At 42.5% G+C, this 23,746-nt stretch overlaps 1 protein-coding gene across 5 annotated transcripts in view; it reads left to right on the top strand.

Annotated features, from left to right (window-relative positions):
- Positions 1–23,746, top strand: part of ABR (ABR activator of RhoGEF and GTPase) — a 229,914-nt gene that overhangs the window by 166,566 nt on the left and 39,602 nt on the right. The window lies entirely within an intron of this gene.

Below are 23,746 nucleotides of genomic sequence, written 5' to 3'. Positions count from 1 at the left end.
CCCTCACCTCGCTAGGACCTCTTGGCCGCTGTCGCGACCCCTGGGGGAGGGGGGGGGGGCAGGCCAAGGGAAGCCTTAAGAGGCAGCCGAGAGCCGAATCTTCCATTCTGCTCCCGGTCTGCGACGAAATTAACACCCACCCATCCCGTTAACAATACAGTCGGGGGCAGATGCTTGCCCCCGGCCACTCCTTGGAGTAGTTACAATTCCCTTGGTTGATAAGCTGTCTATACTGCCTGTAAGCTGCAACATTTATTTATTTATAAAATATTTTACCAGGAAGTAATACATTGAGAGTTACCTCTCGTTTTCAAGTATGTCCTGGGCACAGAGTTATGATGACAAATACATGGTTACAAATACATGTACCATCATATTTTACAGGAAGAAAAAAATGTGTGTGGTGCTCTCAAGACAAACCGTATAGCAAAAATGATGTATAAAATGGAAGACAACCCTTAATAATTGATATAATAAGATGTCTCTAGGATGCAGCCCGGTAAAAATACTATCCCACAAAGCCTGGTAGTAAGGAAAGTATCAATAACACCTGCAGGTGACCGGTAGATGAAACATCCTTAGAACAGACATATAGGCATGGACAACATGGAATAAACTCACTTGGGAATCTTCATCCACAATAAACAGCAAGTCCAATGTATCCAGTGTCCTTTTTCAGGGTTGAATGTGCGTCCGTTAACAGGGAATCTTGATGCAGAAAACGAAGGAGGAAAAAACGAAGCACTATATCCAGCTGTAAATACAGCAATGAAACCAACAGGAGTACATACCAAAATAAAAGCTATTTAATGGGTCAGAACAAAGTAACAAACACACCTACGTGTTTCGGACCTCTACAGTCCTTTATCAAGGTGAATACAACTATAAACTGCAGAGTGCAATTTATACTTACCACATAGAACGCATGGGCCAGTTGCAGGAACTTCCGGGTATGTCACATGGGTCGGGTGATTAACCCATGACCCGTGACGCACACCCGTTCGTTCACGTAGCCACGTCACATAGTCAGTAACCTGGGGCAGCGTCAGGCGCAAGGGGGTGGGAGAAACACTGCTCGTGTGTAAACTAAACACTCCCGCAGCCAGTGCCTCCCACTCCGTAGAGAAAACAACGCATGACGTCACTCCGTCGATCGACACGTGACCAACGAGGTCAGAACGCTAGGTGTAACTAAGCAACATGGCCCTATGCGTCCCGTGGTGTACATACATCAAAAACAAAAAAAAACTTTATTAAAACAAATTGTAAAAACACTCTCGATGAGGGAATCTATGAATAGTTTAAAAAAAGGTTAAAAACAATTAGTGATAACCTATGATATCAGATTATCGAGATCCTCATTGTTAGTTGTACTGTATTGTAAGGGTATAACTGGAGCACACATATATTGTGAAATGAATAAACTTACACATAGAATAATACCACATAATCTAGCTCCAGTACCCAGAGAGATAATGAAAAGAGACCTTGTTTTATATAATTTAAATTGTTAGTATATCTCTCAGAGACATATGATCTATACATTTGCCTAAGTCTAACAATATAAACAATATCACTCTGCGTCTTCTGTCACACTCATAGTACGCTTACATAATTAATATGGCACAGAATTAAGTATCCAGCAGAAGAGACCCAATATCCCAGTCTGAATTCAGACCATATGGGATACGCGTGTGTAAAGTAAATATCTAATAGAGTTCTCTTCTGTTGAGAATACTTAATCTGTTGCCACCTCGGATGGGACTAAGTACATGTTCAATACCCTGGACAAACATATTACTTGAATCACCCATACTGCAATGGCTAAAATGTTGGGATACGGGATGACTTAAATATTTTTTTATTATCAGTCTTAGGTGTTCGAGTATACGAACTTTCAAATTCCTAATAGTCCTCCCTATGTATTGTTTCCCGCAACCGCAACTTAACAGGTAAACCACATAAGTGGTGTCACAATTGATAAACGATTTCATATAGTATTTTTTACCAGTTTTAAAGGAAAAGAATTCTTTTGTGTTATCTATATGTTTGCAAATTTTGCATTTGGAGCATGCATAGTTGCCCTTAGGCAATTTCTTGACTGGTGCTTTTTCTGAAGAGAACAAACTGCCCCGATACATGATTGGCAATTGTTTTTGCCCTGCTGAATACTATCTTTGGTCCCTCCTCATATACAGAATGTAACAAAGGATCTGCTGCTAACACTCCCCAATGTTTATGAATGGTTTCTCTGATTTTTTTAGATTGATGATGTTGAGTAACAAAATATGGAGAATGTATGGGTTGTTTAGCTATCTTGTTGTTTTTTACTTTATTCAATAAAGCAGATCTGTCTAAATTGCTCACTTACCTGAAAGTTTTATTAAGATCATCTCTCAAATAACCTCTAGATTCAAAACGCTCCATCAGATCCTTAGATTGCCTTACAAAGTCCTCATCATTTGTACAAATCCTTCTCAACCTAATAAGTTGGCTTTTTGGTATTCCTTTAATCAAGGATTTGGGGTGGCAGCTGTCAGCTCGCAAAAATGTGTTTCGTGAATTTTCTTTGCGATACACCGTTGTGATAATATTTTTGTGCATATTAACAGAAAGAAAGAAATCTAAAAAGTGAATATGGTGAACGTTGTGATTTGAAGTGAATTTCAAATTAAATTCATTATTGTTTAAATACTCTGTGAACAAAAGAAGAGAGTGTGTGTCCCCTTGCCAAATAAAGATGAGGTCGTCAATATAACGCCTATAGAACGTGATGCGTTGTTTTCTCTACGGAGTGGGAGGCACTGGCTGTGGGAGTGTTTAATTTACACACGAGCAGTGTTTCTCCCACCCCCTTGCGCCTGACGCTGCCCCAGGTTACTGACTATGCGACGTGGCTACGTGAACGAACGGGTGTGCGTCACGGGTCATGGGTTAATCACCCGACCCATGTGACATACCCGGAAGTTCCTGCAACTGGCCCATGCGTTCTATGTGGTAAGTATAAATTGCACTCTGCCTATAATATATATTATCTCTAACTGTGCATGCAATGTCTTGTATTTAATGTATACCCTGTTCACTTATGTAACTATGTACAGGTATTTGTAATCATGTATTATTTGTCATCATAACTATGCCCAGGACATACTTGAAAACGAGAGGTAACTCAATGTATTACTTCCAGGTAAAACATTTTATAAATGAATTCTGTGCTCAAGACAACTGTTCCTGGGAATCTCTTCTGGAAACACAGTCCCCATGTGCTCAAGATATCCCCTGCAGTTTACACAGGAAGCGTTTCTACCTGACAGGCTCCCTGCTGGACCCATCAGCTAGATACAGGCTTCCTATTTCGAACTCTATTTAGACAAGAGCTAAGGCCCTGTCACAACCAGCTTTTAAACTTCTTTTCAGCTTTTTTTCCTCCAGTTGTTGTCGTCCCCCCCCCTCCCCCCCCCCCCCCAACAGGTTAGGCTTTCTGGATATCCCTGCTTCAGCACAGGTGGCTGTCAGTCCCTGTTCAACACAAATGGCTCAATCAGAGGCTCAGTCTTCGACTTCCTGAGATCGAGCCGCCTGTGCTGAAGCTGGGATATCCTGAAAACCTGATCTGTGGGGGTGGGGTGGGAGGCTTGAGGACTAGAGTTGAGCAGCCCTGTTATAGAGTAAAATCCCTTTTTCCTTCCCATAGTTGCCTGAGTGCTTTGTATCCCATTCCTCCTTTAGCTCTTTTGAAGTTTAGATCTTCCAGCTTAACCTGTGCCTATGCTATTTTAAGCTGTGTTCAGTGGCACCCGCATATTATTCCTATGCTCTTCAGACCTGTAACGCCGCATTACTATGCCATGAGTTCCCTGCTCCTCCATCACTGAAGAGATTAACTTTGCTGCAGACATCACAGCTCTGTTATTGTAAGGTAAAATACAGAAGTCTGCAATTTAATAATACATTTAAAAAGAGGATATGCATCATGAATATTGGTCAGAGGGACGACGGTAGAATGACTTTCCCAGAAAATGAGCTTCCAATCATAATTGGTAGGGATTTGACTGAACATTGTGTACAGAAACTACAAAAGAGATAGGGGGATAGGAGGAGCAGGAGGTTGAGGCCAGTTGGGTTACCTGTATCTCTGGTCTGTTGGAGAAGTATGAACGGGGCTTGGCCCATTATTTGTCCGTTCATTCGTGTTTGATTTCTCCAGGGATCTTGTTGGTGTCCGATGTAGGTGAAATGACAATTGGTCCAGCAAATTGTAGGAGCGATTTCTATGGACTAACAAATACATTTATTTCAAGAGAAGCCCGTAACATGACAATTATAGAGAGCGTCAATTTATCAAGCCAGAAAAACTGGATTCTAGATGGACACAACTTTGTTATATAGGCACAGCACCTACGCTGAATTTTATAGCTTTTGCCCATCATGAATGTGAGGTATGGAGCACTAGGAGCTATAGTGGAGGGTATACCTTGCTGCCCATATATATATATATATATATATATATATATATATATAATATATATATATATTAATTTCTATTTCTTGTCATTTTCTTATTATTTTATGCAACATGTTATACGCCTGGTTCAGAGTTTGCTGTAACCTCATCTTGATACTTTGATCAGATGCATCAAGCTTTGCAAATAAAGTGTTACAGTTGATGCAAATGCCAGGTCACTATTGGGCTAAATGAAGTCTGTATGGTATGTTTAATAAACAGCCCTCATAGCATGTCGGTGTCACGGTAACTATGACGAGATCTAATATACACCAAATAACTGGGTTGAACTGAACGAGGCTTAGATATAATAAAGTATATTTATTCCTTAAATAGGTGAACACAGCAATATAGTACAATTAACAGGCAAGAAGGTAACACTTACTTAGAGTTGGGGGATTAGAAGTATCAGATAGCAATTCTCCAGCAATCAGGTAACAATCAAGATGGTATTCGAAGACAATGAATACAGGGTTGACCACAGTTTATATATCTTTGTAACCCTATTCTTAACATTGAGTACAGGCTATTGGATAACAATTATCTGTGTCCAATCTTTAACGTGGGAACACGGTTTAACCCATGCCCCCCAGCTAGTTAGCCCATGCGCACTGGGACCCTGAGGGTCTCATTTCTGTAGCCCCACATTTAAATCAGGGACGCCGGCCAGTCTACCAAATGGAATATCTGGCAGGATCTTCCTTGTTTGTAAGTGTAAGATATGACACTTACAAACCACTCCAGTTTGATGCTTCTCCGCCCTCAGGTAAACAGTGAGGGTGGCAAAATCTTTTGATCAGTACTTAGTTTCTAGACATTGGGTCGCCCCCCAGACCATCTGCTTCCCTTTGTGTAAAGGAATCTTCGCGGGTTTTTATCCCCGCCTTAGAATACAATATTAAAGGTGAAACACAAACATTTTAAAATATCCGGTTCCGTTGGGTCCAGCGGGTCCAAACTGCCCAGATCTCAATGCCGGAACTGTGACACCATATGGTCCAAGTTTCAGCCCGCTGCGACCTTCGGAACCGGAGATACACAAATACTACTTAAACTGTTTCCTATTTTAATACAAAATTCTCCGCTGTAAATGAAATCACGGTTTTTCACTAAATCCCCATTGAAAACAACGGGCTTCGCGGCCATAGACTGTCAGTGGTAAACCGCCGCCATTGGCGGCTATGGGAATCCGCCGCCATAGACTTTCAACGGGGCATCGCCGCCGTTGAAGCCTATGGGGTTTCTCCGCCATAGCCGGTCAATGGGAACCGGCCGCCATTGAAGTCTATGGGAAAAACTCCCGAACCTTTAAGGTGGTCCATACTCCGTCGGGTTGGTCAGAGAGGGTCAAGGATGGTTCTGCAGCCATGCCGGAGCAGTGACTACAGGTACCCCAAACCCTGGCCCTCTGGACCCTCCAGAACTGGAGATATGGGCTTATGATTTGTAGGGTTGCGGACTTAGCCGTTTTCTTGTGCTGCTTCTGCCGCCGCCATTGAAACCTATGGCGCGACCTGCTCTGCCAGCACAACCCTTTCCGGGGGTCCTGGATTCGGGGACCCGGTGGTGGTCGATTGAGGGGAGGCCTAGGAACTAGGGGCAAAAATAATTTTATTTCTGGGTGCCCTAGAACCTAAGATTCCCACGCCACTTAGCGTTGAACTTGACTAATCAGTGATCAAAGCTCTTTTTCAGACATTGTGTCCGCTTTGCGGTTTTGCGGTTTGGACGGCTGCCAACTCGTTCCTGGAAAGCGCCGTCGAGGAATCTCCATTGAAGTCAATGAGCCCATTGACTTACAGTGGGAAACCGCCGCTCCTCCTCTCAGACGCCACCTGCTGGTCTTCAAGGGAAACATGTCCAAAACAGCTAGATCCGCCATTGAAATGAATGGAGCTTCAATGGCGGCCTATGGGACCCTGCAAAATGGTGCCTGAAAAGGCGGGAAAATTAAATAAAGGGCTATAATCACTATACAACTATTAACCATTGCCCTCCCGGATGGATCCCAGTGTGTGTGTGTGGTGCAGACACTGACATTATAATAAAACATGGGAACAGAGAAACATACATTTTCATGATATAACAAGGTGCAAACCACATTCCTGGACCGCAGTCCAGTTAACCCCTTGTCTCCCTGGTGAGGTGAGGGGTGGCCATATGGGGTGCAACCCCTTTAATACCGGGCCAACCCCCTCCTTCCTCTACAGTCGTTTGCTTGTTTGGAGCAAAGGCAGTATAATGAACCTTACACTAAAGAGACCCAAAAGGTCGAAATAGCTGTCTGTGAGGAGGGTTACTGGCTATGCACTTCTTTAACCCAGGCTGTGCTGAAAAGCTGTGTCATACGACAGGCATATGCTTAGAGAGGTCCATGTTAAAGTGGACATAAAGTAAAAAGTGACACTGTTTGCTCATTTGCATGTCATGTCCCAGAATCCCTGGCTGCAGTGGAAGCGCTGTATGCTAGGAGATAATGACCAGCAGGGTTGCAGACCTGTCAGACACATGCGAATGTGCTCACGGGATATGTTTAGTTGTTAGGAGTGAAAGCTGATTTTAATTGAATGCAGCAATAAACAGAGAAATACTAATACCATAGAGTCAATACCCATAGTATCAACTCCAATGGGGCTGTGAGGTATATAAAATGTATTAGGAAAAAAGAAAGACCCTCCAATGATGAGCACTCTGGGTATACCAACAAAAATATATTACAAAAAGTTTATTTGCCAGACTAAATAAAAAACACTTATTAAAAACTAACGTCCTCTCAGTGGCACAGTGATAAAAAATACACCGCCTACAGACGTGTCGCTCAACCAATGTAGCAATCACAAAAAGCATAAGGATGCAATGTAGTACTCAAAATATTATCCCAAAAGTATAAGGTTTTTGCGAGGGAAAGTACCTCCACAGACACCTGGACCGGCCGGTTAACAATATGAAGGGTACGTGCAGGCATCTTAGAAATAAACTCTTGATTTAGCTCATAAACAGAATGCTTGGACAGATATCTGTGTCGCCCTAAAGGCGGACAGCCTGTGGCGCAGCCAAAGGGTGTGACCCATTTGCTGCCGCTTGGTGATGTTAAAGCTTCTCTATTTCAATATGAAACTCACCAGCTCTTTATCCCCTGTACCCAATTTTCCAACTATCTGCCCATGAAATGTCTGTGAATTCACTGTATAACCTCTGTTCTTTTAATGTAACCATGTATTGTTATAACTCTGTGCCCGACATACTTGAAAACGAGAGATAACACTCAATGTTTTACTTCCTGGTAAAACATTTGTATAAATAAAAATATATACTTATACACAGAATACAATAAGAACACATTGTCCGGTGTATAAAATACTGCAAAGATCAACGATGCCACCACAGGACAAAGAGGCATGGAGATATCCTTCAGTATAAGCAGCATATATGAGGCTCAGTCATTTGGTTGAAAAAGTTATTTGCCACGGTCCGGCGCTAACAGAGCTGTTTGTTTGGGATAAGGTGAAAGCATGAACGCTGTTATATGTGTCAGAGGGGACGAGTCTAAGGCCTCGGACATGGTAAAAAAATGGCCGCGCTGAGCCAGCACACTTACCTCCTGCATCTGGTATGTGTGTGGCTTTAGCAGGCGCTTCCGCAGGCGTGCTGAGGCGTGCGGAATTGCAGGAGACGCATTGATTTTAGTTTTCGTGCTGAGAGAAGCGGAGGGCCGGTCACGTGACCGGCAAAAGCCAATGGCACTCAGTGACGTTGGTGACATGGCGCGCTAGCCCCGCCTCCCGCACCACCTCCCACCCGCCTCAAGCGCGTTCGCTGACGCTCATGCCAGGACACAAAGAAGCTCCTGCTTGAGCAGGACAGCATGAGAGTCAGCGCGGTATTTTTTACCATGTCCGAGGCCTAAGATCCGCCCCAATGCGTGTGTTCCCACGGCTTCTTCCGGTGATTTGACTTATAATTGTATGTTTGCTACAGAATCGAGATGTAATTTCAAGGTTTACACTTCACATATACAGCAGTAAAATGTAGGTTAACCTGATTTCTTCACAAATGACAGTGAATTGCAAACCCCTTTGTCACTGAAGGTGTGAAACGTGGTTAGGGGCTATCTAAAACCAGCTAGTTTTTAATGGTCCATTTTCATGGTTCAGTGAGCTAGCATGGCTACTATAATCATTTATATGTGACCGATAACAGAAAATAAAAGTACCCAATAAGCGCACAGTGCACACCAGCCACTTTGTGGCTTCTGCAAACATACACGTAAATTACATTTTGAAGCATGAATCCTGTTTTAAATACATAATACCACATTCTGTGCTTTTCATCCCCCTCCTTTGAAACCCTAGTTATTTTAGGAATTGGCAAGGAATTAACTTGAGAAGTCACTTTGGGTAGATTACCTATCAATAAAGTATTGCTTGGTTATCCCTAAAACAGTGACTGGCTGCGGGGTGGAGAGGAGTTCCCTTAGAAGTGTTGAAAAGCCTTTGCACTAAATTGAATCCATATACTGGAGTAACACCACCTTTTGATATTTTCTTTGTTTTCTTTTGTACAATAGCTCAGTTATTCTATAGAACGTTCTTCAGATAAGCGAGTGCTGAAGCAATTCCAGGAGTGCAATCTGAGACAATACACATTGGTGCACTCATTAATGAACCACGCAGGGATTATTTTACATATTCTAACAAAATATTTTTGTTCAGACTGATTAATTGGAGCTGGTGCTTTGACCCACCGGGCCGTTGTTTTTCTCTCTTCATTCAGTCTATAGGTGCTGTTCCCCAAACACTTCATTTGTCCTGTGCTGGTAAGAATAATGCAGCACTGATATGCTCTTCCTAGAGAATCTCATTTTAATTGTCCCCAGCTGGGCACACCTTGTAAATATTCATCTCCCCCTTCCCCCCGCCTGTCCAGCAAGCTGTGGGGCCACTTTATATTAGGAGGGCCTCAGCTGGCCCTGGCACAGCATGATTAATGATTCTCTCAGTGGCAGCTGAGCTTCATTTCATTACACGCTTGTCGAGAGCCACGTGCAGGGTGATATGGAGGAGGAGGCAGCACAAGAGGAATCGGTGCTGTTCAAGTTTTTCTATGAGCGGTCTGGACATAAGCACCTTTCCTAATAGGAGATGAGAATAAACTGTATCATTATCCTTGTGAACATGCTTGTGAAGAACACATTAGGCCTATTAAATTAAAATTACTTGTGATTTCATGGAGGAATGTATACGTGGCATTGATTTGCACGGAAAAGCTTTAAGATGTGGTTCTTATTCCACACCGAACTCTTCAATGGTATATTTGGTCTTTGACAGGGCTGTAGTTTCTGAATACACAGAATACATTAAGTGGAGACACATGGTTCTCCATTACAGGCCATGCTTATCGCTTGTAGTGCTATACACTGGCGACACACTTTATTCGAGCTCGGCTAGTCCCACGAATTCGGGTAGGCCCGGGTGTATTGAGGTTTGTGACTGTTTTCTGCCCGAGTGCATTGAGGTATTTTCCAGGCAGGGATTGAAGCATTTTATTCCCGCTGGCTGCAATACTGCACAGTATATATATATATATATATATATATATATATATACTGCATTACAATTCATGAATTTATGCCATCTGGTAGACACGCGAAGCATTGCAGCCTATTAAATCCTAATCATTATCATTTAACAGATCAGCCGCCCGTCAGCCAGGCATGAACCCAGGCTGGGAAGGCAAACGCAACGGGGCTTGTCAGAGGTGAGGAGCGGCGCATTCCAGGTATCTGCCAGGTACATACTGGGTATTTGCTCGAATAAAGTGTGTCGGTGCAGTAATACAAAATAGTGATAATGCCACACTCCAAACAGGAGAATAATCCTTTCAAGAAGCTCTACCCCTTTAGGCACCATTTAAAAAATAGTTTATTGTATGTAAGCGACAGGAACAGAAAGGTAGGGATGGCTTTTAAAACGGCTCGTATTTACATCAAATACATGGAAGTTTAGCGTTATAAGAGAGTAATGGTACTAACTTTAATTTATTACATAGCAGAAATGCAGCTGTCAAAATGCACTTATTGGGAGAAGCCAAGTTTTCTCTAAAGTTCCTGGGGAAAAGGGGACAGATGCTTATTTCCAGCTCACGTTTCATGTAAAGGGCCGACAGGGTTGTGACTATATAAAGATCTTTTTTCAAGGGTCATTCGATGTACGGTCACTTTCAGCTTTGACACCAATAACATACATGAGTTGTATGTATCAAGCGTGTGTCGCTGGGCTCACCATGCAAATGTTTTTCTAAAGACATTAAATCCATGGTGTATGTGTTTTGTTGTTGGTGTACTCTGTCCTTTACATTGTAAAATCACAATAAATACTTGCAATTATATTTTTGGTACGCTTGTCACTGAGAGATGAGATTTTTTCCAAGACCACAAGAGGTTTGCACTGATCTTAAGGCATTGAAGTCTGTTGCTCTAATAGAGGGGTGCTCAACTCCAGTTCTCAAACCCCCCCCTCCCCCCCCCCCCCCCACCAGGTCTGTTTTTCAGGATATCCCTGCTTCAGCACAGGTGTCTCATTCTGTCCCTGCTTCAGCATAAGTGGCTCAGTCAAAGACTGAGCCACCTGTGCTGAAGCTGGGATATCCTGAAAACCTGAACTGTTGGGGTTAGGGTTGCCAGGTGGCTTCTCCAAAAATACTGGACACAACGATGAAAGGTGGGACACACACACCTCTCCGCTCCATGTTGTTTCCTCCTTTCCTTGGCTCCACCCCAGGCTCCTGACACCATGCTGCTGGGTAATGCAGCCAATCAGGATGGAGCAAGCTGCCAAGCCCCTTAGCAACAGCCCTGCTCGGGGAAATCCCACGGCCCCCTAAGCCAGTCAGGTTACTAAGTCCAGAGAGGTAATACCGGTATACACATACATGTCCAGTATTACCTCAATTTTTTTTGACACTGGACAGTGTATACAGGCATTCTGGTTCAATACTGGCCACCTGGCCTCCCTATTTGGGGGGTCAGGAGGGGACTTGAGGACTAGAGTTGAGCACCCCTGAACAGGACAGGTTCTCGTTATGCTTAGCACGTGCATCAACCAGCACATCTAGCCACTCAAAAAGTGTCTTATAAAATAAAAAATGTGCGGTCTGCTGCAATGCTGCTTATTTCCATGCAGTACTCATAGCCACTTGATCCTCCGCTTGTTTACTGGTGGTCATTGAAAACAGAACATTAACTTGCTAACAGTCCCAGACCTTTAACCTTGTGCTGCTGCATGTGAAGTTTGTGTCTGCACATCAGAAAAGAGTCGCAGTGATGGGGAGGCATACTGTCCATCTCACTGACACATCTGTCAACCAAACTCCTCTTCCCCCCCCCCCCACCCCTGCTCTCCTAGCTGTTATACTAACAAATTGGGGTCCTGACCTTGATCCCAGCCATAGTAAAGTCTTGTTTAGACTAAGTGCTCTTACTCCCAGGACTGAGATGTGATGGGGACAGAAATAGCCATTTCTAGAGACATTGTGGGAGAGGGTCTGACTCTGCTGGGAAATTATCTCCATGGGTGGCTTGGTGGCTGCTCTTTAATAAATAAGAGGCTGGGATATGGGAAGACTAGGTGGTTGTAGTAGTAATCTGATGGGAATGACGCCAGTGGTTCTTTTTAGTGGGTTTCATCTATTGAGGGGGGGGGGAAAGATTACGTTTGATGTCGGATCCCACCAAAGACTGTCCCTGCCTGGGAATCCCCTTTCCCTCCGTCTCGGCAGTTAACCCCTTGTGTTACTGATCCTTCTGGCATCGAGGGGATTATGTGATCAATCCGGCTTCCTCAGCTTAAACTTTACTATCAGATTTCTTTTGAAACAATTGCCTGTGTTTTAATCACATGTAGCACAGATTGCATATTCTAATACTTCCTGCAGAGGTCCAGCCCTTACAATGAAATGGTAAGGATCTTGTCCTAAAATAAGAAGGAACAATGACTAAAATGTATCATCTGTGCTTCAAAACCTGGCAATTTAAAAACAATTCTTCAATATTATTTTCCTCTATTCTAGGGGTAGCCCAATTCCAGTCCTCAGGGGCCACCAACAGGTCAGGTTTTAAAGATATCCCTGTTTGAGCCACCTGTGCTGAATCTTCGACTGGGCCACTGATTGAGCCACCTGTGCTGAACCAGGGATATCCCAAATTTCTGCCCTGTTAGGGGCCCTTGAGGACAGGAGTTGGCCACTCCTGCTCTAGTCCATCGTCTAAGCCAAGGATTCTCCTGACATTCCTCGTCCCTTACAATGAAATGACTAGAGCACCTCAAAGCAGCACTCCCCCTAGGAGGCTAACTACAGTAGTATCTTTCCTCTTGTGCATGTTATTCTTTTAAAAAAACTAAATGTTTTTAGTGTTAAAAAGCCTGATTTTCTGAATCTCTAGCGCCCGAGATTACCTTTACAATGCAGATGGAGTAAATTGCATATCCTGTACTAGTTGGCAATATGACAGTTCTGCTAGAAGTGCTATGTTTGCAAAGCTAATGAGCATACCTTCTGTTCTGATGGACACGGCAGGCAGGCCTTGCCATGTGGGATTGTCATATTAGTCCCATATTATGATGTTCTTCGCTGCATGGTCAACGCTATAAATAATAAAATAATATGAATCTTATTCAGTGCTGTGCAATGTGGGGCAGACCTCTGCAGCCGAGTAGAGCATAGAACGTGCTTTTAGTCTGCTTAAAAATAACCAAGTTCATTACAACCCCCAAGGTAGAAGCTGACAGCTAGTTCAACAAATGGGAGCTTCCAGAATAGAAAGCTGAACTGAGCCACTCCAAAGGAGGTGCACGAAGGCAGTGGCTCAGTGAGTAAAGACGCTGACTCTGTAAACAATGACACAGAGGTGTCAGCTCCTTGTGACCTTGGGCAAGAGACTTTAACTCCCTGTGCCTCAGGCACCAAAAACATAGATGCTAAGATCATCTGGACCATGTCTGTAACATTCCTATGTGCTGCATACCGCGCGCTATATTCTAATTGATAAGCGCTTTGTGTCCCATTGGGAGGAAAGCACCATATAAATTAAGTTGTTATAATTATTACTATTTTATGAGCCACACCAGTCCGGGAGAGCATTGTTATCACTTATGTAATCAGTTGAAGCAGAAGCCAACTATTAATGCCTTTTCTGCCAGGGATGCAATAGCAAGGTAAAATCTCCTATAACAAAGGGGTTACAATTTCACCTTCCACCCCTGATGACACCTTCCAGGCTGCGATCCTCCCTAATTGCTTTTTAATTGGTGAATTCAAAGTAACTACAGGCTTTCTCCCCTGACTTTTCTTCTTCTCTCCTAGGCCGGCCGTTGATCATATTATAAGAGGCAGATTATACAGACCTTCCGGTCCCCTGCACAGGAATGTTAATGCTTTGCAGGGTTTAGGAAAGGCTAAGAGGAGAATTCCATCCTAGATTTTGTTTTGGTTTCTCCCCCCCCACCCCCCCTTCTTCTAAGTTTGATTATTTCTCTCTACAATCAAACAAATGTATTTATATAATAAAAAATTATTTTTTTTAAACAGCGCGTTCTTGGGCCTGTCTCCCTTAGAGAAAAGTAATTGTGTTACGCATGCTATGAAAATAAACACATTTTATATCGTAGTCTCTGCTAGCCCTAAGAACTTCATAGACGTCTTTAACCCTCGCAGCTGAAAGGACTTGCGTTGCATTACAAAGTATTAGACGGCAGGCTCTTGCTGTGTTAAACTATACGCGAGCCGTGAAATATACACTTTCTTAATGCATTAACTGGCTTCTATAGGCAGCACTACCTAACAAAGTATATTAAAGATACAATTAAGCACAGACACTTCTCCACACGTCTCTGTATTTTTGGTTTAATATGCAACATTATGAAAGACGTATGCAATAGGTTTTTTTTTGCATTTAGCTGCAAAATCTATTCATATTGGTAAATTGTATGTAGTTCTATCCATAGGAATTTCATTATTTTTTTTAATGGTGTTTTTTCATTATCCTGTAAATTTAACGCTAGTCCTGTTTTGGACTGAAAGTTGGTCTTTTCTATTTCAAACACAACATAAGGTTTCTACCCTACACCTTTCTCTGCTCTTCCGTTTCTTATTACCCATATGCTCGAGGCAAACCTTTCTACAGCAATCTACCATTGGGTTTGTTCCCGGTGCATCGCAAAGTGATGCAGGCTCCGCTGGTAGAGAAGGTTAGCTCTAAACATTTTGAGCAAATTCTTGTTTGTGGATGGTGCCTCCAAAAAGCCTATTTGACCTCCCTCCCCATTCCCTGCCATTACTGCTTTTGGCCGATTTGGTGCATGGATCTGGAATTGAAAGCAGATGTGGCTCACGGGCATTTCTTCTTTTGAAAGGAAAAATGTGTTGAGGTTTTTTTTTGTTTTTTCCCCCTCCCTTTTTTTTAATGTGGGTTTAATTTGTCCCTGTTCCCAATCTCAGAGCTACCCATTGCTGCCTCATGGGATCCACAGAAAAATCTGACCCAGTGAATTTTCTTCTTCTTGCTACAGTATTATGCAGGCATCCAGATTCTGCCAGCATTCTGCTGTCGTATTCCATGTGGGCCCGAGGCTTTTCTAAAGTCTTTTAAAATTTAACCAATGGACTGTTGGAAAGTACTGTAACACAAAAGGGTAGATTCACTTGGTGCCATTAGTCCCATTGCTGCCATTGAATGGTAAATAACTGGTGATCGGTTTACGATCCCAGCTATCTGACCTTAGTGCATCTCCCCCAAAGTGTTGCCTTCCAAGTACCACTTTGATTGCATGCTGTTTGATGCAAAGACTCCCTTTTACCACTGCTTACATCGGGGGCCCTTGGCTCTAGTTCTTTTTGGGTCTGAAATGAAATAAAAGTATGTTCTGTTGAAGAGAAGTGCTCTCCCTCACCTTTCTGTACATACTGAGGGTCGCAATTAAGAATAAGTGGTCAGAATGGTATCAGATCCGTGTTTTTTTTATCTAGCATAGCGAACACGTTTCCCACTTCCCCGTGTGGCTAAAAACGTGTTACGCAGAAATATACACCTTGAAACATACATATAAAATATTCCAAGGCGATAAATAAGTCGTTTTGTGAATCTGTAGCAAAGCGCAAACCTTGTATTTTACACACGTAGCGTATAGAGCACATTTTCATAGCACATATATTATTTACATGGTACCTTTGCTGCACCGTGAGCTGTAACGTCTACAGTTCTCGCTAAAAAGAATTTCAGCCTTTGATTTGGAAGATTTCAATAGTGTATTTTGGGACTTCATTCTCTTTAGATTGAAGAATCTTTAGACTGTTGTAAGTAATACTATAGCAAAAAAGTGTAAATATTCTCCACACTAATGTTGGGGTGTATGGCAGTTTGGCTATTAGTTGTTGTGACCTATGGAATTAGTATGTTACGCAAACTATTCAGAGATGCAGCACCTTGTAATGCTGTGGAATCGTTTCATTCCTTTAGAGCAGAGGTGGGCAACCTATTTTTCAATGTAGCCACAGGTGTGGCGAATGAGAAGTGAAAATCGCCACACCATGTAAAAATTGAGAACACACAACATTTAAAACAACACACACTGTTCGTCTGCTTCCCTCACCTCAGCACTATCACCTGCTGCTGCGCCACTCACCTCAGTACTATCTCCTGCTGCTGTGTCACTCACCTCAGCACTATCGCCTGCTGCTGAGTCCCTCACCTCAGCACTATCGCCTGCTGCTGCTTCCCTCACCTCAGCACTATCGCCCGCTGCTGAGTCCCTCACCTCAGCACTATCGCCTGCTGCCTGCGCCACTCACCTCAGTACTATCTCCTGCTGCTGCGTCACTCACCTCAGCACTATCGCCTGCTGCTGAGTCCCTCACCTCAGCACTATCGCCTGCTGCTGCTTGAATCACCTCAGCACTATCGCCCGCTGCTGCGTCACTCACCTCAGCACTATCGCCCGCTGCTGCGTCACTCACCTCAGCACTATCGCCTGCTGCTGCTTCCCTCACCTCAGCACTATCGCCCGCTGCTGCGTCACTCACCTCAGCACTATCGCCCGCTGCTGCGTCACTCACCTCAGCACTATCACCTGCTGCTGGTTCACTTCGTTGACTCATTCAGAAAGCGGAAACCAGCACATGACATCTGAAAAAGTTTATTTTACTGTGGGAGCTGCAAACTCAAATTCGCTGACACTTTCATGGCCGATTCGTCACTTGTGACGATTGGTGACAGGTTTGCCCCTGCGGCTTTAGAGGGCGCCGGGCTTGCAATGCATTGCCAGGAAAAACACTACTATACAGTACATGCAAAGCATTGCAGGCCCCTGCACTGTGGCACTGAGAGAGGTGGTTAATAAAGCAATCCAAGTGGCCCTTTAAAAAAAAAAAAAAAGACAGACTAAAAAATAATTTTTGATTTAATATATGCAGCATTTGATTACCTTTATTGAAAATTAATTACCTAAGCTGCCGATCGATTTGTTATACAGTAATCGATCAGCAAAGATCCTGCTCCCTGGGTTCACTAAATGGCCGCCTTTCAATTTCAATCAACGCTTCAGTCAGTGTAACTCAGCAGCTATAATGTATCCTTCTATTACTAAAGTAACATTATCTATTGTTACCGTTTGCAGCTCAATGTGCTGGGAATATTGGCAACAAATGATCACAAACAAGAAAGTGTCACAAATAGCTTGCACTGCTTGTGGGGGGGGGGGGGGGGGGGGGCTAAAACCGGATATAGAAATCAAAGGATGCTCAGTATATTAAAACTCATTAAAAATGGTATTGAGTTGAATTTAATTTTTTTAAATGTAGTACGTATTATCTAATACTACAGAACTGATTTATTTAAAAAACAAAACATGTCGGATATTGCTTGGATTGCTCCTTTTAAAGACTCGCGCAAACGGTCCTTTATGCTTTTCTCTTGCTTTGAAATCTTCTATTCACCACTAAGCGGCCTCCCCAGAACAAATTGGATTTATCTTTCCTTTATGAGCGCTGGTGCAAGCCGCCCCTCAATTCGTTCTGTCACCATTTCAGAAAGAAAATGTATCCAGCTGTACAACCAAGTAGCTTTTGTCTGGCTGTAGACGTTCTTATCAGCTCCTGTCAGGCGCTGATATCACAAATGGCAGCAAAACTGTATCAGAGAGAAGGGGGGACTTGCAGAAACATACACGAAATTAATAAATGCCTCTTGTCACAGTGAGGTAGAGAATATGTTCTGTATTTTTTAGCCTTCTGGCCCTATAGACTAATACATAAATGGATAAAGATTTTTCGTTGCCACAGGAAACAATCTAAAATCTTCACCAACAGCAAAAACCCTGTTTTAATTTAAATATGTTTGTGTCTTATCATGGTTTTGTTACTTCAAAGAGTCAATTACAGACTTGAGAAGATGTGTTAAAAATTCTCTTCGCTGCTCAGCTTTTTTTCAGCCTCTCCTAATCCACTCACTTCCAAACATATGAGACATATCATTAACCGCTGCAGACCATTGCACAGCCGAGCTTCCCTTTACCCTTTCACTGCCTGGTATGTTACAAGAGAACTGCCATTAACGGTTGACCTGCCTCTAATATCTGCACATACGTTCCTATTAAGCCAATCACTGCAGCTGCTAATGGAACTTTGCACCAGCAAGTTCCTGCACTGCCAGGGAGAGAGGCAGAGCATGTGCAAGGAGAGGGCATGCTTAATCCTTTACTGCCAGGGGAGAGAGGCAGAGCATGTGCAAGGAGAGGGCATGCTTAATCCTTTACTGTCAGGGAGAGAGGCAGAGCATGTGCAAGGAGAGGGCATGCTTAAGTCCTTTACTGCCAGGGAGAGAGGCAGAGCATGTGCAAGGAGAGGGCATGCTTAATCCTTTACTGCCAGGGAGAGAGGGCAGAGCATGTGCAAGGAGAGAGCATGCTTAAGTCCTTTACTGCCAGGGAGAGAGCATGCTTAAGTCCTTTACTGCCAGGTAGAGGCAGAGCATGTGCAAGGAGAGGGCATGCTTAAGTGGTTTACTGCCAGGGAGAGAGGCAGAGCATGTGCAAGGAGAGGGCATGCTTAAGTCCTTTACTGCCAAGGAGAGAGGGCCGAGCGATGTGCAAGGAGAGGGCATGCTTTGCTTAAGTCCTTTTACTGCCAGAAGGGCATTTCAATGCAGTACAGTATTGCCTACGAGAAAACCGATCATTAACACCTTCCCCGCCTGTAACGTTTCTAAAGCACAGTTTATATAAGAGCAAATGTCAACAACGTGCACAAGCAAGTTTATGAACTCCTGCCCTGCCTTCCCGATCCACATGGAAATACTTCCGAGAAGTCCATAGAGGTAGTCTTGTTGTAAGTGCCTACATGGCAGGCAATTCAAGGTCAGCGAACAAGCTCCATGTGCCTGAGCATGGACAAGTCTCTATCGTCTTACGTGCTAAAATTACATGGTAAGTTCTTGAGGACAGTAACCAATTGTGCAGAACTCCACTTTTTTTTCTTTTTATAAATGAAATCAAAACGATACCAGGAAGACAACCGCAGCATATTCTGTACATTCATCCCGCGTTCTCCACTTTGGCAGAGCTGTCATTTACTTGAGGGTGGGTTAAAGTACGACGCTTGTTAATCCCACGTATCCGCCATTGCTTCAAACGTAATGTAAAATGCTGCACAGGACTATAGAGCCTTGAACTAAAAAAGGTTTCTTTATAACTAAGCCCACATGGCATGTCTGTGTAGCGTGATCCTAATGACTGTGACATGTGAGTGGCAGGCAGTAAAAAAGTCTTGGTACAGGTACTGAATCTGTTTCCTTAGTAGGGCACCACATACAGTCTGTGAACCATATGTGCATGTTAACACTTTGCTGCATGAGAGAAGCACAGAGCTCTGCCGGATAAAACATTTAAAGGCTCAATTTCTAATGAGCAATGATTAATATTAATACAATGCAATGATACATGTGTGTATGCCTCCTTTTGTCCCACAATATATGTAATTGTAAAATCCTCCCAATTTTTTTTATTTATTTATTTTGTCTTAAAAATTGGCAACAATGTGATTATCTCGATCAAATCAGAAGGCCCTGGAACCCTTTCCTGATCGCCACAACACTAGAATTGCTGCTCTCGTCTTTCTGCCCTCAATTTGGTATGAACCACTAACAAAAGCCGTATATTTGCTAGGGAAAGTGTTACGTGGCAGATCTGTGGCGGCAGTGCAACTTTAAAGGGAGGCTTATAAATTATTTAATCGTATTTGTTCTCAAACAGTTTCCATGTGTTTAAATGTTGCAACAAATATTTTTCGCTGTTTCTACTTTTCCGCAGATTGTTTTCCAGCGCCACCTCTTCTGCAGTGGTTTCAGGCGTACGCAAATCTTTAAGAGCTCATGCAGTCCCACGAGTTCCAATACACATGCGTTTCTGGGGGGCGCGGTACCGTTAAATTGGCACGGAGACATTTTAACCATGCCGTTTAGTGTCGGTGCTGCATTATTTTTTTCCCCTGCTAGTGAATTTAAGTGTTAAATATCAGGAGCTCAGGGAGCAGTTTTAGCAATACACATTATTAAGGAATATACAACATTCGTCTTCTGAGCCTGTTCCCCCTCTTTTTGCATGTTACCTGTTTCATGGAGGTACAGTATGTGATTACATAAACTTGTCTACCTCACAATCGGTCATAAATATAAACATTGGTGGTTAACAAGATGACGAACCTGCTTCCACATTTTACATTTGTTGACATCCTGTTTTTTATTTGCATTGTAGGAATATGTATCTCAGTTTAACGAAAACGAGTCACTGTATCTTATTGCATTTAACTCAAGTGAGGCATCGCAAAATAGTGGGGTGTGTCTCCTAATATGTTTGGGACCTGGTACATCAGGCGCTGTTGCTGAATACTTCGTGACTTGGTGTTGTCAGCAATCTGTTTAGAGATAATTGAGCTTCAGTCTAAACTTTTAATATGCATATGCAGTTGGTAGTTTAAAAAAAAAATGTACACACAAAACTTTATTTTTATTCTGAATTATGTTAGACAAAGATTTAAAAGAGAGCCAGAGGTTAGCAATATAGTCAGCCGGGACCATACATGAGAGCCAGTTTTCTCTTTATATCTCTGTGTAATATAAGGCAAGGGTGGTCCAATAAAATGTATCATACTACTACTGTGCGTAATATAAGTGAATATGTGGCTTTAGATTATGTATAGGGCAAGTTACACCAAATCTGAAATGAAGAGGGCGTTTGACGTCTTTATGCAGCAGGACCTTGAAGGCTCTCGCGGGGGGGGGGGAAGGATCAAGTTGAAGCTATCTAATTTCAAGAAGGGATTTTTATCTTTCGTGTGGCTTTCTCCGCTTCTCCTGTCTTGCCCTACTTCTTAGCCAGTCTCTGTTCTCTCTTTGTGTGACGCCTTCAGTTCGGGAGGAGCCTCAAGGGCTTTACTGGTCCTTCCATCAATGAGCGGGTACTAATTAATAGTGCCACTCAAGAGGAAAAGGTATTTGAAGTGGAGAACGCAGTTGGAAAACTAGTGCAACCTCCTTGTGACCTTGAACAAGTCATTTTGTCAAATGTTGGTGTTGGTTCTTTTGGTGACGCGCTTAAGTGGATTTGTAAATGTAGAATTTGCCGTTCTGCATGCAATATCAACACCATAGGATGAGTCATTGCTTTTGTACTTTGTATATTAAGTGTTGCAGGGAACATTTCTATGCGTTTTTTTACCGTTCATACTTCAAATGTATTTAAGCTGTTGAGCTCTGAAAGCCATACTGTACTGTGAACGAAACATACCAATGGTGGAGCCAATGAGCAATAAATAAGGGATGTGCAATCTATACTGATTCTTCCTGCGGCAAATTCATACAGAGGAAAGGGTGTTGCAGCAATACCTCTGATCTCATTAAAAACGCTGGTGTGGAATATTCACAGTAATGACCGTCTTTAATGAGTGCCATACTTTGACTTTTTAAATTATTTTCTAGTTTGAAAGATGAAGTTTGAGAATGTAAAAGTAAAGGTGACCAGTAAAGCAAAAATGTGTGTGGCTGGCGATGCTAAGGTTCTTTTCTGTTTAGTTAGAGAGGTTTATGTCAGTTTCCAGTCACCGTGCAGATACAAGTAGAGAGTGAAGGAGACTTAGAATCTGTACAAGCGTAAAACTGGGTGGAAACGTGGGGAAGAATATCTCTGATCCAAATGGAAACAAATGAAGAAGAAAAAAGGCGGCACAAGCAGCACAGCCCTTTAAAAGCAATTTGAGGTTAGGAAGGAAGGTTAATTCTGACCCTGTTTTTCATGCTTTCCTCGGGCTGCATCCAAAGCCGGTCTTGTAGTTACTCAAAGCAGAAATCTTCCCCTAGAATCAGGGCCGGATTACCCAATAGGGAGCAGACTAAGCACGTTCTTAGAGCACCAGCAAAACAGAGGCACCACAAAAAATTAAATTTTATTTTTTTTAAGAATTTGATATTTCAAAAAAAGCATCAAAGTAGTCACCATGGGGGGAAAAATTCTTACACTCCACTATATATGCTTTCTCCATCTTTCTGTTTTCTTTTATAACTTATCCCCACCTAAACCAGGGGGTGTACTACTAACGTAGATTGAAATCAGATCCTGTCATGTGTTGCAATACCTTTATGTTTAATTATTGATCTATTTTTTTCTGAATTCTATATACAGGTAGTCCTCGCTTTTCCGACACAATGCGTCCCGCAAACCCGCGTCGGATGCGGGACAGTCGGAAAGGGGGACCCATGTTAACCGGCGACGGTGTCCGTCGGATATACAAAAACCGCGGCGGATAATGAGTTTTTGTACTGCATTATGCGCCGTCGGCAAACGCATTCGACGGGAAGTGAAATGTCGTAAAAAAGAGGACTACCTGTACTTGATTCTGTGGGTTTTTATTTCTTTCTTATATATTATATATACTGAAAATTGTGGTAACATTGAACATTGTCCCTTTGTGGACAACTTCGGCCCATCATGCTAAAAAGTTGCGCATTTTTTAATCGAACATTAAGCGTGAAATTTGGAAAATCTGTATGTGTTGATTTGTAGGTCACAATAGTTGCAACATCTGCTGTTTCTAATATTCTCATCTTGTCTGTTAGATGTCAGGACCGACGCCATTTTATGTTAGGCCTCTATGGCTCGTTGCTGCATCCCTACTTCGCAGCCAATGCATGGCGTAACCCCCGCATTTTGCGCTTAATCTAATTTTGGTATGGTTGTGGGCGACGCAAAAGAATTCGCCTACACTAAGAATTTGTTTCAAAATTCCGTATTTCATATGTACAAAACTTTTGTCTAATTTTAATACTGCAATTCTTTTCAAAGCAAATGATAGTATTATACTGTTTTATTAGTAATTTAAAAAAAGTAATGGTAGTAATGCCAAATATTTATGCGTTCTGTATTCATTTTTGGTAAATCAAAAATGAAGCAGTTTTTATTGAAAATGTTAAAAATATATATATATATTTTAATTTCAGCATACATGTAAGTTTTATGTCATTTCGAAAAATACAATTTTATTTGACTGTTTATTACAGTTTTTATTTTAAATTGCATATGAGGGCACCATAATCTTGTCAGTGTTTAGAGCCTCTAAAGGTCTTAATCCGGCCCTGCCTAGAATTCTATATGAATTTACCTCCCATGTTACAAACCACCTCTCCTTTTTTTTTTCCTCTCTCATGATGGTGACATTTTTCATTCTACGGGAGTCTCCCATTTCTGAGTAAGTTTAATTTGAAGCCATTTTAAGTACTTCCATAAATGAGTTTTGATAATATTTACAATTGTGTCATTTTAATGCTGCATTGCTAAATGAAGCATATGAATCACTGCATGATTCTCTCCTTGGGTTTTTAAATGCAGTGTGCCAAATATATTTAGTGGTCTGTTGTCTGGAGGGGGACTCGCATGTCTACATTTTTAAACCTTCTTCGCGTATCTCAAGCTATGTTAAAAATGGTGAAGATGCTGTCACATTCCAGAATGACCTCTGTGTTGTGTGTAGGACTGTTCCATTATATAAAGGGTGGCAAGATTCTGTGGTATTTAAGCAGTTAAAACAGGAGGGGAGGAGTAAGCGTGCGAGAGAGAGAGAGAGAGAGAGAGAGAGAGAGAGAGAGAGAGAGAGAGAGAGAGAGAGCTGTCTTTGAATCACCTCGGGTCAGGCTCTTGGAGTCAG

Source organism: Ascaphus truei, chromosome 3 (assembly GCF_040206685.1).
Source record: "Ascaphus truei isolate aAscTru1 chromosome 3, aAscTru1.hap1, whole genome shotgun sequence".
In the NCBI taxonomy this organism is placed as follows: Eukaryota; Metazoa; Chordata; class Amphibia; order Anura; family Ascaphidae; genus Ascaphus; species Ascaphus truei.
The sequence above is the reverse complement of the archived record's forward strand: the minus strand, read 5'-3'. Positions and strand labels throughout refer to the sequence as shown.